This window comes from Macaca nemestrina, chromosome 6 (genome assembly GCF_043159975.1).
Source record: "Macaca nemestrina isolate mMacNem1 chromosome 6, mMacNem.hap1, whole genome shotgun sequence".
In the NCBI taxonomy this organism is placed as follows: Eukaryota; Metazoa; Chordata; class Mammalia; order Primates; family Cercopithecidae; genus Macaca; species Macaca nemestrina.
The window spans coordinates 8,918,630-8,936,079 of NC_092130.1; the positions used below are offsets into that span (position 1 = coordinate 8,918,630).

Sequence of the window (17,450 nt, forward strand, 5' to 3'; positions counted from 1 at the left end):
GATCCACTCAATGTGGGTCTCCCTCTAGAGAAAGCAGTTTCTGAACAGCAAGGGGAAGGACAAAAGCATTGAAAGGGATGAGAAATAAGAATGAATAAAAAGCACCATTCTTGAAAAGAGAAACCTTGAGTAAATGCTGAATCAATCTCATACGTATAAAAGTATGGCAACTAGTTCCCATGTTAAAACCTTCTTTATCCCCAAATCCCCATCACCCCACTTCCCTTCTCCCCTTGCAGTCAAATGCCTCAAAAGAGTCTACATTCACTCTCTCTGCTTCCTCTCTTCCCATTGTCTCAAACCCGCTCCAACTACCCCCTTCCCACCACTACCACGTTCCTGTAACCCCAAGACCTCTAGCCGTCAGCTCCCATAGTCAGTTTGTAGCCCTCGTCCTCCTCAATCCACCAGCGGCATCCATTTGACACAGGTGACCCCTCCCTCCTTCTTGAAACCTGCTTCATGCTTAGCTCCCAGACCCTGCTCTGCCTATTCCCCTCCTGCCCTCGGGCCACTCTTTCCCAGCTGCCCGGTTGGTTGATCTCCATCCTGTTGCCCCATAAATGTAGGAGGGCCTCAGGGCTCTGCCCTCAGATGTGGACTTGTCCATACACCAACTCCCTTGGAGATGGATCTCATCAGTCTTGCTTCTTTAAATATACCCTTTGCACACCCACTACTCCCAAATTTATATCTTCGATCCAGACCTCTTCCAGACTTGCTGCTCTTTGAATATCCTCAACACCTACCTACATCAAGATCCTCAACACCTACCTACATCCAGATCTTTGCACTTTCTCTTTCTGTACATTCATCAGCAGAGCTACTCCAAGACACCCTCTCTCGCCACTTTATATATAAAGTAGCACACTTCCATAAGCATCATCCACCCCCCAAATCTGCTTTCTCTCACTTCGTGTCATTTATCACAATTTGTCATGTATTTATTTGCTTATATCTAATAGACTGTAATCTCATTCCATGCTGAAACTTCTTTACTTTGTTTACTGCTTTATCCCCAGCACCTTTAATAAAGGCATATAGATAGATAAATAAAGGTGTGTGTGTGTGTGTGTATGTGTATATATATATATACACACATATATATACGCACACACATCTTTTTATATATATATACCTTTATTAAATATACGTATTTATATACACACAGATATATATGCTATGGTCCTATACCAAAGCAATATCCGGCATAGAGATGGCATGCAGTAAATATTTGTGGAATGGATGAATGAAAGAATGAATGAATGAACAAAATTGTAAATCATGAACAAGCAAGTAGCTGAATAATGGGTAAATATAGTAATTAAAAACTACATGAGTGGGAAATAAAAGGTCATGTACTATGGAATACTAGTTAGCAATACAAAGGAATGAATTACTGATGCATGCAACAACATGGATAAATCCCAAATGATTCAGCCAAGTAAAAAAGAGACCAGACACAGGAGATGACATAATATATGATTCCATTGACGTAAAATTCCAGAAAATGCAAACAAATCCATAGTGACAGAAAGCAGGGTGGTTACCTGGGTGTGGCACTGGAGGGAGGGATGGACTGCGAAAGGGCACAAAAAAATCTTTGGGGAATTGGGAATCGTCTGTGTCTTCATTGTGGCATGGGTAGACACGTGCAGCTGTTGAAACTCATCAAATTGTTCATTTTAAGCCGATGCAATTTATGGTATAGAATCAGACCTCAGTTAAGCTGATTTTTTAAAAAAGAAAAAAGTTGGTGAATAAATAAATCAGTCAACTTACTCAACATCCCTCTCCTTCTCACTACTCCCACCAGGGCTCCAAATACTTGGATGGAACCTGAAGTGACACAGTTTGGGTCTTTCTTTCCTAGAAAAGCTTTTCTTCCAGTGAAAATGGGATTGGTATCTATTTAGTGCCTGCTGTGTATCAGACACGGTGTCCATAATTATTTGAATTCTTCCTAACAAAGGCCTTGTGAGGTGGGTCATATTATTCCCATTTCACAGATAGGAGCACTGAGTCTCCGAAAAGGAGAGAGACATCTCCAGAATCATACAGCCCCAAAATGGCAGACCCAGGATTCAAACCCGAGTTTCTCAGACTCCTAAGCTATGCCACAAACTTCCTCCCCACCAAGGTCCCCTGTACAAACCTCGTGTGTGTGTGTGGCCTTGTACATGTCTCTGATCTCTCAGGGAGAAAGTGTTGCTGCCACCAAGGAGACCAAATGTGTTTCTCATCATGTCTGCGTTGTCATGAGAAGATTCAAGGAGAAGCAGTAGCCAGGCCAGATGTTGTCTCTGGTCCACTGAGGACAAAGAAGTCATCCCAGCTGAAGCAAGAGCGTCAGGCAGTGGTGTCCCTTTTGGGGTGAGGGAGGTGGAGGGGGCTATTCTATGCCCAAGTGTAGGCCCCGGGAGGTTGCACCAGCCATGTCAGGGATGTGTTTCTATTAAAGCTGGGGTGGGGGACACAGAGGAGACCTCGGTATGATTTCGCTCAATAAAACATAACCTGCCACCTACAGACGAGGAAGAAGGAGAGGAGAGGCGGAGGAGTGCAGAAAACTGACGTTTTTGAGAACGTAATAATATTTAAGGCACCGTACCAGACACTTGCACACATACCTCACTTGAGCCTCACAGCACGCTGCCAGATATATAGTATTTGTTTTCCCTTTTATTTTTAGATGAAGAAATGGAGGCTCAGAGAAATAAGGCACGTGTATCAATCATATAAAGGGTGCCCGATATGTTGCTTCTCTTCTACTAACTCTTTCTTGCATAAAACAAACTTGCTGACTTTAGCATTTCCCCAATTTCTCATTCTCCCAAAGAGATCTATAGATTCCCAATACATCTATTCACACACCCATCTACTCATTCACCCACCCTCCCATCCATTCCTGCCTACATCTAATACACTTAGCCTTTCAATTATCCACCAGTCCACTCATTTACTCATTACTCAGACTCCACCAGTCACACAGCCATCCACTGGTCCATGCATATGTGCGTCCATCAGCACTTCATCCAACCACAGGTTTTACTAGACAACATCCAACTATCCAACCAACATTCAACCCTTATCATCCTGTCCACCCACACGTTTACAACTCAACCAGTCACTCACCAATACATATATTCACCTCTCTACCTATCTGCCCACCCACCTACTCACACAACCAATCACTCTATGATTCATCTACCTATTCATTCACTTATTCATTCATTCATTCATCTGGCCTCTCAACACATAACCAATCATGTATATACATCATCTCATCCACATATCCAGTTATCCACTTGTCCATTCATCCCTCTGTTCAGCTATCCAGCTACCCACATTCCATGTATACAAAGACACACAGACTGTGATAGATAATTTCATGTGTCAACTTGATGAAACTGCACTATCCAGATTTTTGGTCAAACACCAGTCTAGATGCTGCTGTGAAAGTATTTTTTAGAAAATTTAACATTTAGACCAGTAGACTTAGAGTAAAGTAGATGACCCTCCATAATGTGAGTGGGCCAGATCTAATCCGTTAAAGGCCTTAAGGAAAAAATGACTGAGGTCCCCCAAGAAAGAAGAAATTTTCCAAACAGTCTTTAGACCGTTTAGAAGAATTGTAGCATCAACTCTTCCATGGGTCTCCAGCCTGTCAGTCTGCCCTGCAGATTTTGGACTTACCAGCCCCGACAATCACATAAGCCAATTCCTTAAAATAAATCTATCTGCATCTATGTATCTATACCCACATCCTGTTGATTCTGTTTCTTTTTTTGGTTAAAAAAAAATGTAAGTCAGGCACAGTGGCTTACACCTATAAATCCCAACACTCTGGGAGGCCAAGGCAGGCAGATCATTTGAGCCCAGGAGTTCGAGACCAGCCTGGGCAACATGGCAAAACCCCATCTCTACAAAAAGTACAAATAATAATAACAATAATAATAACTGGGTGTGGTGGTGTGCACCTGTAGTCCCAGCTACTAGAGGGGCTGAGATGGGAAGACCGATTGAGCCCAGGAGGTCAAGGCTACAGTGAGCCATGATCACACCACTGCACTCCAGCCTGGACAACAGAGTGAGATCCTGTCTCAAAAAAAAAATTGTTTAATTAGGTTATGTAAAAGCCCAACATAAACACTTTATGCAAGATTGAAACGCATCTTCAAGTTCAGGTTTTATAAAGATCCTCTGCATATAAAAGCTGCTTTTAGTCCCTCGTGCCCAAGAACGTTATACTTACCTGGCAAGGGAGATACCATGATCACCAAAAATGTTCTCTATAAAACTTAATAGCAAATAAGTTAATTTGCAATTATAAAAACATGATTTTAAAAATGGCTCAAAGTTGGCCCGGTGCGGTGGCTCACACCTGTAATCCCAGCACTTTGGGAGGCCGAGGTGGGCTGATCACCTGAGGTCGGGAGTTCAAGACCATCCTGACCAACACGGAGAAACCCCGTCTCTACTAAAAACACAAAAAATTAGCCTGGCATTGTGGCGCATGCCTATTATCCCAGCTACTTGGGAGGCTGAGGCAGGAGAATCACCTGAACCCGGGAGTCTGCAGTGAGCCAAGATTGCGCCATTGCACTCCAGCCTGGGCCACAAGAGTAAAACTGCATCGCAAATAATAAAAAAAAAAGAAAGAAAGAAAAAAAAAATGTTGGCTTTTCCTCAAAATTCTCAAGTAATACTGGCACTTAGAGAGATTCCTCATGTCTGCCTGTGACACTGTGAACTCCCTCCGATGCCATCAGGCATTCAGCTTGAGAAGCACAGCTCCGGGCAATGAGGAGAAACTGAAGTGGTTTAACCCAGGGAATGATATGTTCTGATTACTGTTTCTAGAAGCGAAGGCCCTTTGGAACACGGTGGGTGTGATGCAAACGGAAAGAGGTCTCTAGATGTGGTTGGCATTGTTAAAGTGGCACTGGCGGGACGTAGTGACAGAAAGAAGAAGATGATGGGGTCAAGGAAGACTCCTGCATGTGGCTTGAGAGAACGGGTAAGTGGAGATAGCATTGCCTGAGAACAAGGAGGTGGGAGGAGAAGGGGAAGCAGTGAGCAGTTCACGTTTGGGCCTGCGGGTTGGCAGTTCCCGTGGGATCCCTAGGGAGACATTCAGCAGGTGGCAGACATGAGCGGCTGGAGCTTAAGGAATGGAGAACTGAGGGTAGAGTCTTGAGTTAGTAGGAAAGCATAGGTGACAATCCTATCGGAATTGAGGGGCCTCAGGGCCATAAATGAGCTTCTGTAGGGGGAGCAGGGAGGGTCCTCCAAGCTGCTCCCTCTTTATCCGGGGCTCATGGAGGGTTCACAGCAGCAGGCGAGCCCCATAGGCTCCTGTCCTGCACAGATGGGCAAAGGGGTCATCTCAGGCTCCAGCGAAGGGGTGGGCCCCGGAGCTCCAGCTGGAAACCCCATTTGGGGGCTGCAGGGGTGTGTGTTAAACTGCTCCCTGGGTGGCTCAGGCCAGAGCAGGGCAGCTCAGAGAACAAACTGTTGTCTCTGCCATAAATCCCGTCAGCCATAAAGTGCCTTCCCCTGTGACCCCTTGGTTGGTGTGAGAAACTGAGGTCAGGGCAGGGCAGGGTGATGACCTCCTGACTCCGGGGCCACTGGCCTCCCAGCCCACCATACTGTTACTTTCAGGGCCTCGCAAGCCCGTTCAGGGACCCAGCACTGAGAGACATGGCTCCGGCCTGGGAGGCAAAGCCCTGGTTCCAAACCCAACAATGCCCTGGTTTTCCCTTCCACTGCTCGCCACCTCTGCCCCCATCTGTATCTTGGTTTCTTCATTAGCAAACTGTGTTGAGAATCCCTGCTTTGCCCCTGGAGGGAAGTCTAGGGCTAAAAGGAAAAGCACAATTTAGCTTCAGAGACCTGAAGAATCTACTTGAGCATGCCCCACCAACTTCATCTCTCTGCGCCTCCGTTTCCTCACCTATAAAACCGGGATCATGGGCCGGGCATGGTGACTCACACCTGTAATCCCAGCACTGTGGGAGGCCAAGGCAGGTGGATCACCTGAAGTCGGGAGTTCAAGATCAGCCTGACCAACATGAAGAAACCCCGTTTCTACTAAAAATACAAAATTAGCTGGGCGTCGTAGTGCCTGCCTGTAATCCCAGCTACTAGGGAAGCTGAGGCAGGAGAATTGCTTGAACCTGGGAGGCAGAGGTTGTGGTGAGCCGAGATCGTGCCACTGCACTCCAGCCTGGGCAACAAGAGTGAAACTCCGTCTCAAAAAACAAAACAAAACAAAACAAAAAAACTGGAATCATGATAAACCCAACTGCCTCAAAAGGTTGTGTGAATGAAAGTGAGTACTAAATGAGGTACAAGTACAGTATCAATGCACTCTAGTAAAGCTGTTTGAAATGAAGCGTATGCATTGCCCTTCGTAAAATGTTTAAAGGATGCTAAGGTGATCAGATAACACTTAGACAACTAGGGAAAACGTGATCAACAATGATTTTATGAATTGCCTGGGAAATGACATAATTTTTTCAATTGCACTTAATTTTCCTAAGATTTTTCTTCAAGACCAAAGCACTCATTTCCCAGCTGCCTGGAGTATTACCTGATGATGGCACATAGCAGAGTTGTCTCCAGGAACTGCCTTCAGCTAAGGTAAGCTGCCTCCTTCAAGGCTATGCCCCTCCTCAGGGGCAGCCCACGTCCAGTGACTGGTCTTGCTTCCATTCAAACAACCTGGAGGTGCCATCCCAGCTCCGGAGACGCTCGTGGAATTGGCCAAGGCCTTTGTCTCCACTGTGTAGCAGTTCAACTTCTCCCTCCACCCCATCCTGCTTTCCTCATTCCCTCAGAGGACTCCGCTGCCCTGCTGCAGTGGTACAACTCTTAAAACTTTACCAACCATGATTTATGATGGGATGCAGGTAGAAGGGAAGGTCACACAGATGCAAAACCTCAGATGTTTGACAGGTTGGGGAAAATATCTTTACAATGATAATGGAATCAAATGACTGTTGCCAAGTGTCATCAATACAGTGGATAAAGACAATAAAGGGCTGCCAGTGTTTAATTACTAATTGAAGGTGAAGCGTGAAAGCCAGATGTTCTGCTTGGCGACATAAGAAGAGATTCCCATCTCCTGAGCATCAGGTCCAGAGTTCATGAAAAAATGAGCTTCAGAGGTTGAATTCTCAACCCCAACAAGTTGGCTATGCCAGAGTCATGGTCCTGCTTGGATGGAGCGGAACTCAGAAGATGGATGTGGGAACATCTGGATGGACGCACTGAAAGCTCTTAAATTCCTGAATTTCCCTGAACCCTATGAGTGTGCAGACATGGCTTACCACTCCCTGTTCAAGGCTGGCATTTCCGTCTTATCTGAAGATGATGCAGAGGTCTCTACTTTGAAAGACAGGATCTACCTCACTCGGAATCTACCCTCATCTTCTTCCTGGCTGCCAGACCAATAACTAGGGTTAATCACAACATGACCCAGCCAGATGAGTGGCAGACCTGCTAAAGACAAAGCTAGGGGACTACCACAAACTTAAACATGTAGCTCCAGTTGAAGCTGCCATATTGGATATGGTCTTTTGGCTAGAGCAAATTAGCACCACGACAGGCACTGGGCATGGGGCCACTGGGTTTGCAAATGCATTCATTTCTATCACTATCAGGAAAGAGGACCAAAAAGAGTTATATTCACGTAGGATGGATAACAATCTTTCTCCAGGGCTATGGTAATTCTCCTAACCTCTGTCATAATGCACTCCAAAAAGATGTGGACCATCTAGACATCATGCAAAATACCACAATAGCCCACGATGTTGAAAAGCTACAGCATACTTGGAAGGCTAAGTCAGGAGAATCGCTTGAACCCAGGAGGCGAAGGTTGCAGTGAGCCGAAATCGCACCATTGCACTCTAGCCTGGGTGACAGAGTGAGACTCTGTCTAAAAAAGTAAAAAAAAAAAATAGCTGTAGCATGTTAATTAGGCCAGATAAACAAGAAGTGGCAAGTACGTTGGAGACCTTAGAAAGACACATACTTCACAGAGTAAGAGAGAAACTATACGAAGGTTCAGGGACCTACCACGTCAGTGATGTTTCCAAGAGTCCAGAGGCCAGGGCATGCTGGGTCAACCCCCTCTAAAGTAAAAAACGACTTACGGCATCTTGCAGCTCCCACCACGGAGGAGGAAGCAGAAGGTCTGGTAAGGCCCTTTGGATTTCAGAGGTAACATATTTTCCACTTGGAAATATGTTCTTTCTAATCCATTTACCAAGTGACATGGCAACGGCCAACTTTGAGTTGGACCCAGAGCGGAAAGGGCTCTGCAAGCAGCCCAGGCTGCAGTGCAAGGAGCTCTGCCTCGTAACCCAGTCTGTGCTGTGCTGTTGGAAAGTGGCCATGGTAGGGGCAGGGTGCGGTGGCTCACGCCTGTAATCCCATCACTTTGGGAGGCAGAGGCAGGTGGGTCACTTGAGGTCAAGAGTTCGAGATCAGCCTGGCCAACATGGTGAAACCCCGTCTCTACTACTAATACAAAAAAAATTAGCCAGGCGTGGTGGCGTGTGCCTGTTATCTCGGCTACTCAGGAGGCTGAGGTGAGAGGATCACTTGAGCCCAGGAGGCAGAGGTTGCAGTGAGCTGAGATCATGCCACTGCACTCTAGCCTGAGCTATAGAGTGAGGCTCAGTCTCAAAAAAAAAAAAAAATTGAAAGTGTCCATGGTAGGAAAAACATGCCACTTGTATTTTTTGGGCACACCCCAGTAGGACAATTAAAATGTAGACTTCTAGAGTTCCAGAGCAAGGACATGCCATCTCCAGCAGTAAATGGCATCTATTTAAAAAATAGTCCCTGAGGGGCTGCCAGGCCCTGGTAGAGACAGGCGCGGGACAGCATCAAGTGACTATGGGAATAGAACTGTCCATCATAAACTGGGTTCTTCAGACCCACCAAGCCACAAACTCAGGAAACCTGGCAGGAAATGCCACTCCCAGGATGGGATGTGAGCAGGGCCTGAGGGCAAAAGTGATCTGCACGGGCAAGTGGGCCAGACGCCCCATTGCCCACCACTGCATAACTCACAGCCAAGCTCTAGTCGCCACTGCCCAGGAGCCGACCAGTTCCGCCAGCCTAACCCAGAGATGGCAGCAATGGCAAGGCCTGGAAAGAACTAGAGGCAGGGCTGATGGGCAGGCAGGAAAATGAGAATCTGGAATCAGCCATGGCCCTCACCACATTCAGGAGGAAGCCCAAGTCCTGTGCAAGGCTGCACAATTCACCATGACCTTGAGCCCTATATTCTATTTCACCCCATTTTCCACTGCTCTCAGCTCTGTTCCACCCCTTACACACACACACACACACACACACACACACACACCATACACAATGGTTGTTTGCTATGCTACAGCCACTCTGAACTTCTTCAGTTTCCAGAACACACCAGACATCACTTTCTCTCTCTCCTCTGAGCCTTCACACATGCTGGTCCTTCAGCCTGAAACACTCTTCCTCACCTCTACCTAGCTAACTCCTACTCCTCCTTCAGGGCCCAACCTTAGATTTCATCTCTCTCAGGAAGCTTATCCAGGGTCACCAGAGACTGAGTTAAGTGATCCAACTCCTGCAGCCCTTTGTCACCCCCTCACCTCTCCATACCACTTCTTTCTGAATGAATGGAGTAGTTAACACCATTCTGTATTATAATTTAAAACACATAGACATTCAACTTGGCATTAATCAGTGCTCTCTAGAGAAACAGAGCCAATAAGATATCTGTAGATATATAGAAAGATGATTATGAAGGACTGGCTCATGTGACTATAGGGATGGGGAAGTCTCATGATCTGCTGTCGCAAGCCGGAGACCCAGGAAAGCTGGTCATGTAGTTCCAGTCCAAGCCCAAAGGCATGAGAAGCAGAGAAGCCAGGAGGGTAAGTCCCCGTCTGAAGTCAAAGGTTCAAGAAACAGGACTACTGGTGTAAGTCCTGGTCCAAGTTCAAAGACCCAAGTACCAGATACACTGATGTCCATGGGCAGAAGAGACAGACGTCTCAGTTCAAGCAGAGGAGGTGGTCTTCACCCTTCCTTCACTCTGTTGTTCTACTCAGAACTTCAACAGATTGAATGATGCTCACTTCCATTGGAGAGGGTGATCTTCTTTACTCAATCTACTGATTCAAATGCCAATTTTTTCCAGAACACCCTCCAGACACACCCAGAAATAATGCTTCGCCAGTTTTCTGGGCAACACTTACCCCAGTTAAGAAAATTAACCATCCCAAACTTCAGCCTCCAAATTCAGCCAAAATCTGCTATTTGACTTCAACCTTATCCTGGGCTTTGGAAAGCAAATAGACAAATGCTAATGTCACTGTCATTTCTGGCATTCCTAAGCTGTGGGTGAGAACTGGTCATGTAATCATATAGGTTTCGCATGGCGTCCAATCATTGTAACAATGTCAGCAATACATAGAAGACATACCGTTCAGGCATGTTGTTAATTTCTGAATATTTACTTTTAGGGTTTTTAATTTTTTTTTTAATTCACTCAGGCTGGAGTGGAGGGCAGTGGTGCAATCGTAGCTCACTGCAGCCTCAAACTCCTGTGCTCAAGTGATCCTCCCACCTTGGCTTCCCAAAGTGCTGGGATTGCAGGCATGAGCCACTGTTCCTGGCCCTGAACATTTACTTTTAAACATAGGAAATAATTCTAAATGTAACTTGAAGTGAAAATTGCCTTGTGGGATTTGTATCTTATCAGGCAGTCAAAGGGTAATGTATCATTGCAAGCATAAAGCCTGCAATAATTAATGACAATTGTGAACACTGTTGATTTTATATACAAAAACAATTAAGCAAAATAAATTGACAGCTGTTGGTAGACAATTCTCTGTGAGTCTCTTGATTTTCTTTCTTTTTTTTTTTTTTATTTTCAAGATGGAGTCTTGCTCTGTCACCCAGGCTGGAGTGCAATGGCATGATCTCGGCTCACTGCATCCTCTGCCTCCTGGGTTCAAGTGATTCTCCTGCCTCAGCCTCCCAAGTAGCCAGGATTACAGGCATGAGCCACTACGCCCGGCTGAGTCTCTTGATTTTCTGCACATCTTGGGAACAGAGGCACTGTCTCTTCAAGGATGTTTGTATGTTATGAACAGCCCTGGAAGATCTCCACAGTATCTCCCTTCAGACCAAAGCGTAGGTTTGTCGAATGTCCGATATAACAAAGAAAAAGTCTTCTCCAGGGCAAAAGTCAAGTCAGTTTCCTGACCATTATAAACGATTCGGTTCCCCTAACTCAGGGTCTCTCCTCTGTAACACAAACCCACGGCATGTGCAGCCTCCACCTGGACCCCTCTACATCATCCCTGTCAATGAAGCTCATGCTGCCTGCAGTACCGTGAATAAGAATGTCCTTGTCTCTTGGGTTGATGGGTGCAGCAAACCACCGTGTGGCACGTGTATACCTATGTAACAAACCTGCACATTCTGCACATGTATCCCAGAACTTAAAGTATTAAAAAAAAAGAAAAAAAAAAAAAAACAAAGAATGTCCTTGTCTCTGACCCTGGAATCTTGTGTCTTCTGCCAGGATCCATGAAACAATGCAGGCTAACTTGTTACCTTGTATACAAGTAGGATAAAAATCTCAGACCTTTTACAGTACTTGACAACAGTTTACTTAAATATTAAGAGAGAGTATGTCCTAGGTCAGGTTTCTTGGGAAGCTGGCTCTAAGATTGCAAGACTCCTCTCAGCTAGTCAAGCAGAAGAGGTGGCCCCAGGCCATCTCCTTGGGTCTGGGGAAGAGAGGCAGGTATAAAGCATCAGGCAGTGGGTGAATTCCCAGATGCCGCTGTCTGAACCTGCACTTCTCCTGTTTCCAATCTGCATGCTGACCCTCTGCAAGGAGCACTGAGATTAAACCCAGCTGAACACCGAGCCCCAGGGATGGGAACTCCACAAGTTCTGCACCCCGATTAGCAGGCAGACGGGGTTGTCAACCAGAGAGATAGAGGGCTGCCCGGACCAGGGTGCAGACCTCTCCCAAAAGCTAAAGACTTTAATTGAGGAATTATACATGTGACTATTTTTAGCCAGGTGAAATCTGTAGAAAGCAGATAGGCTCAAAATGCAGCAAAAACCTGCTTTGAATTTACAGAGCAGACCTCCACGGGAGGGAGGAGGGGTGACTGGGGGGCTCTCTTTCCAAGAAGAAAAGGTGGAAAGAATTTGATAAAAACGTGAAGGAGGGGTGTGGTGGCTCATGCCTGTAATTCCAACACCTTGGGAGGCCCAGGTGGGAGGATCGCTTGAGCCCAGGAGTTCAAGACCAGCCTAGGCAAATTGAGACCCTGTGTCGATTTAATTATATAAAATATATATGTATTTTTTTAAAAAAAGGTAAGGGAGGACTCATTCCCACAGACACCCACTGTACATCAGGTATAATGCTCAGAGAAATGACGTCTCAGTGTGGCCCAAACTCCAGACCCCATTCCACCACTCCCGCATGCAAGGACTACCTGTAAATTAGATACCGATTACAAATGCAAGCTCTGGTCAACATGAATAACAACAACAATGGACAGAAACACATCAGAGAAACTGGCAAACTTCCCACAAAGGGCCAGAGAGTAAATATTTTGGGCTTGTAGGTAAGACTACTCAACTCTGTCACCATAATGCAAAAGTAGCCAGAGACAATATGTAAGTGAATGAATACAGCTGTGTTCCAATAAAACTTCATTTTTTAAAATGAACATATTTTATTTTGGACTGGATTTAGCCGTAGACCCACAGTTTGCCAACTGAAAATGTCAAAGTAAAATTACAAAACACGGTAGCCTGTTTTAAATATTAGCTCTGAGCAAATTAAAGGTTTTCAACCCCCATAAAATGTAAGATATTCCCAAGGTAATTTCAGGACGTTTTAGAGATAACAGTCCAGGCTGGGTGTGATGGCTCGTGCCTGTAATCCCAGCATTTTGGGAGACAGAGGCAGATAGATCACCTGAGGTCTGGAGTTCGAGACCAGCCTGACCAACATGGCAAAACCCCGTCTCTACTATAAATACAAAAAAAAAAAAAATAGCCTGGTGGTGGCAAAAAAAAAGTAGGGTGTAGTGGCAGGCACCTGTAAGCCCAGCTACTTGGGAGGCTGAGGCAGAATTGCTTGAACCCAGGAGACAGAGGTTGCAGTGAGCCGAGATCATGCCATTGCTCTCCAGCCCAGGTGACAGAGCGAGAATCTGTCTCAAAAAAATTAAAAATAAAGAAAGATACCAGCCCATAGAGCACTACAGGCCAGACAATTTGATAACACGACAAATTCTATCAAGGTGAAATTGTCTACTATAAATCACATCAAGGTGGTTCTGGGACAGGATATAGGGTGGCCAGATGAAATGTAGGATGACCAGTGAAACTTATTTTAAGATAAACAGCGAATAACGCTTTCATATAAATATATCTCATGCAACATTTGGGACATACTTATACCAAAAAATTATTTGGCGCTTAACTGACATTTGAGTTTAACCTGATGTCCCATATTTTTAATCTGCTAAATCTGGCAATCCTAATAACAGCATGTGTAATCTGAATCGAAGAGACTGTTGAAAGCCTACATCTACAGTTCTTTGTGACTGCAAGGCCAGGGCCAACTGAAGCTGGTATCCCGGGACTCCCTACCACCACCCCACAAAGGCCCTAGATCCAAAGTAGAAAATTCACTGTTGAAGCAGATAGATCCAGGTTCATACGCAAATTGCCTGGTACCTAGTGGGTAGATGAGAAATTGTAGTTGTGGGTTTTATTCATTTGCAGTTTCTTTTGTCATCGTTGTTTTGTCTCGTTTCGTTTTAAGACAGAGTCTTGCTCTGTCACCCAGGCTGGAGTGCAGTGGTGTGATCTCGGCTCACTGGAACCTGCGCCACCCGGGTTTAAGCGATTCTCCTGCCTCAGCCTCCTGAGTAACTGGGATTACAGGCATGCACCACCGCACTGGGCTAATTTTTGTATTTTTAGTAGAAACGGGGTTTCACTGTGTTGGCCAGGCTGGTCTCGAATTCCTGACTTCAAGTGATCCATCCACCTTGGCCTCCCAAAGTGCTGGGATTACAGGCGTGAGCCACCACGCCCGGCCCATTTGCCGTTTCTTGATGTGCTTTATTCTCCTTTTGTAAACGCTAACACTTGTTGGTGACCTTGGCAAAGTTTTTGAATTTTTCTTGAGCCTTAGTTTCCCCGTCTGTAACACAGGGATAATGCCAGCACCTTCAGGAACTATTGGTGTGAATTAAATGAGCCAATGTGTGTCAAGTGCTTGGCACCGTGCCTGACGACTAATGTGCTTTCTGCAGATTTTAACAAAGTCTCTGCTAACTGATTCCAGCTTCACATTCAACCTTCTATTAAATCTTCAGAACAACCAGAGAGTAGGTATTAAGATCCCCTTTCCGCAGAGCAGATACACTGAGGCTGTGAGCGCTCACTCATAAGGAAGAAGCAGGAGAGATGGGATTTGAACTGGCAGTTCTGGCTGCACTTGGCTCAACAACTGGCAAGGCTGGGCTGGGCTGGCTCCACACAGCCAGGATACAAAAGGCAGACTAGGCTATGGTTCAGCTTCCATAGACCTCAGACACAAGTCCCCCCATCTGCTGAGCAAGCTGCCAGCTTCCCAGCAGATGACACTAGCCTGCAGAACTGGCATTTTGACCTGGGTCAGGAATATGACCGTGGGCAATCAGCTCCAAGTTGGGCCACTGGAATCAGATCATCCAGGGGTTTTCCAGCTGCTGCGGGGCAGACAGGGGGAGAATTCCTCTGCCCCTTCAAGCGTCCAGGGGTCTTCAGCCCTGAGGACCTCTCCCACTGCCCTAGATAGAAGCCCTCCCTTATGCCCTTGGGGCCCAAGGCTTTCCAATCTCGGTTCCCCCCAAGCATCTTCCTTACCCACTTCTAGGCCTTACCTGACCCTGTACTTCTCCCTACCAGCCCAGGGCGTGTTTAAAATCATCCAATCAATTCAATTATGTGTCATGATTTGCTTGGCAACTGTCTTCCTCATTTGGCTGGAAGCTCCACGGGGGCAAGACTTCATCTATCCCAGTAAACGTTTGTCGAATGACTAACAGACTGAGGCAACTAATATTTTTCAGGCATGTCTTCTGTCCTAAGAACTTTACCTGCATTTTCGTTGTTGCATTGCCAGGCTAGTTTTGTGAGGTTGAAACTAGCAGTCTCATTTTACAGATAAGAAAACTGAGGTCCAGAGCCAGTCATAAAAAGCTGAGTGACATGGTAGTTAGGAGTGTGGCCTCTGCCACATGCTGGCTGTGCAGCTACAGGCACATCCATCACCTGTGAGATGGGAACAGTCACTTTACTACCTCAAGTGGCTGTTGTGAGGATTCAGTCAGAGAAGGATGAAAGGTACTCAGTGATGTCTCTGAAATACAATTAATGCAGGGAAATTGTTAATATTATTACTTTTGCCAAACCAGACAGCTAATAAGTGCTGGTACTGGGATCTGATTTCACTGTTCACACCACCACAGCAGAGAGAAGCAAGACAAAAAGGGGGTGGAGCTGGGAGCCTTGAGATTGCGGTCCTTGCATAACTTTAGCCAGGCCTGACTGCCCACTGAACCTTTTCCTAGAAAGATAGGCCTGGCCTTGCCACCCTTGATGCCATGAGGCTGACAGGGTTGGCAGGCAAGTGGGCTACAAGCCCCATCTTTAACTTCATGGCTGAGTTACACTGCCACCCAGGCTGGGGTTGGGCACACTGTGCCAAAGATGGAAATGGGACAGGAGAGAAGAGATAGCCCAAGGCCTGGACTTTTCTGCTTCCAGAATAGCCATTCATCTCTGTTCTTGTCCAAACCTGGAAAGAGAGCTTTATGGTACCCCTGGGAAAGGTGTAAGATGCAGAGTGGATGAATCCTCACGAGGGAGCCATGGTCGCAGCTGCCCCTCCAGCTCAACATGCATCATGAGAAACGTTCAGACTCTGGAGCTGGACATGCCTGAGGCCAAGCCCCAGGCTCACCACACCTGGACGTGTGGCCTTGGGCAGGCAGCTTTAGCCTCTGGGCCTCAGTTTTATCCATAAGGTGGGTAGAAAAAAACACCTCATCCTGGATTGCTGTGGGGTATAGAACAAAACTAAAACTAACGTGAGAAATGCACTTAGGCAAGGGGTGGGGAGCTAGGGGAGGGATAACATTAGGAGAAATACCTAATGTAGATGACGGGTTGATGGATGCAGCAAACCACCGTGGCATGTATATACCTATGTAACAAACTTGCATGTTCTACACATGTATCCCAGAACTTAAAGTATAATAAATATAAAAAGAAGAAGGAGAAGGAGGAGGAGGAGGAGGAGGAAGAAGAGAAGAAGAAGAAATAATGCACTTAGGCTGGGTTAGGTGACTCAGGATGCTAAGGAACGTGGCCACTCCAATGACCATATGGTCCCCCAGATATGATGGGACCTCCCAACACTTTGGGAGGCTAAGACAGGAGGATTGCTTGAGGCTAAGAGTTTGAGAACAGCCTGGGCAACATAGTAAGACCCTATCTCTATTAAAAAAACATTTTTTAATTAGCCAGGTGTGGTGGCATGTGCCCGTGATTCCAGCTACTCAGGAGGATGTGGCAGGAGAATTGCTTGAGCCTGGGAGATTGAGGTTACAGCACGTTATGATCATGCTACTGTACTCCAGCCTGGCTGACAAAGTGAGATCCTGCCTCTAAGTAAACAAACAAATAAATAAAAACAAACATAAGTAGCTGGGCACGGTGGCTCATGCCTGTAATCCCAGCACTTTGGGAGGCTGAGGCTGGTGGATCACCTGAGGTCAGGAGTTCGAGACCAGCCTGACCCAACATGGTGAAACCCTGTCTCTACTAAAAATACAAAAAATTAGCCAGGCGTGGTAGCACAAGCCTGTAATCACAACTACTTGGGAAGCTGAGGCAGGAGAATTGCTTGAACCCTGGAGGTGGAGGTTTCAGTGAACCAAGATTGCGCCATTGCACTCCAGCCTGCACAACAGAGTGAGACTCTGTCTTAAAAAATAGTAAGAATAATAAAATTAACATAAGAAAAGCACTTGGCACACAGGAGGGGCTCTGTAAATGTCAGGTGGAGTTCCCTCTACCTCCCAGTCCCCCTCTCCGTCTGAGTCTCTCTTCCCAGTTCATTTCAGAGCAAGAGTTGGAAGGAACAAGAAGACCATCTTGGAGGCAAGCCTTAGTTAGGCTCTGCAGAAGGGATCCAGGGCCAAACATAACATCAGATTATTAAAAATGTGGACTGTAAACACCGGCACAACAGGCCAGAACACAGTGGCCAACACACCACAGCCCAGCTGCTGCTCATGCCCGTGGCCACACCACCTGCTGCCCCTGATTCTGGGATGGACCCAGCT

At 46.2% G+C, this 17,450-nt stretch overlaps 1 long non-coding RNA gene across 1 annotated transcript; it reads right to left on the reverse strand.

Annotated features, from left to right (window-relative positions):
- Positions 1-1,470: 1,470 nt before the first annotated feature.
- On the reverse strand, positions 1,471-2,473 carry LOC139363558 (uncharacterized). Its single transcript, XR_011624202.1, has 2 exons — positions 2,156-2,473; positions 1,471-1,729 (listed from the first exon to the last, which is right to left on the reverse strand). It is a non-coding gene; the product is annotated as an uncharacterized lncRNA (long non-coding RNA).
- Between the last annotated feature and the right edge of the window lie 14,977 nt (positions 2,474-17,450).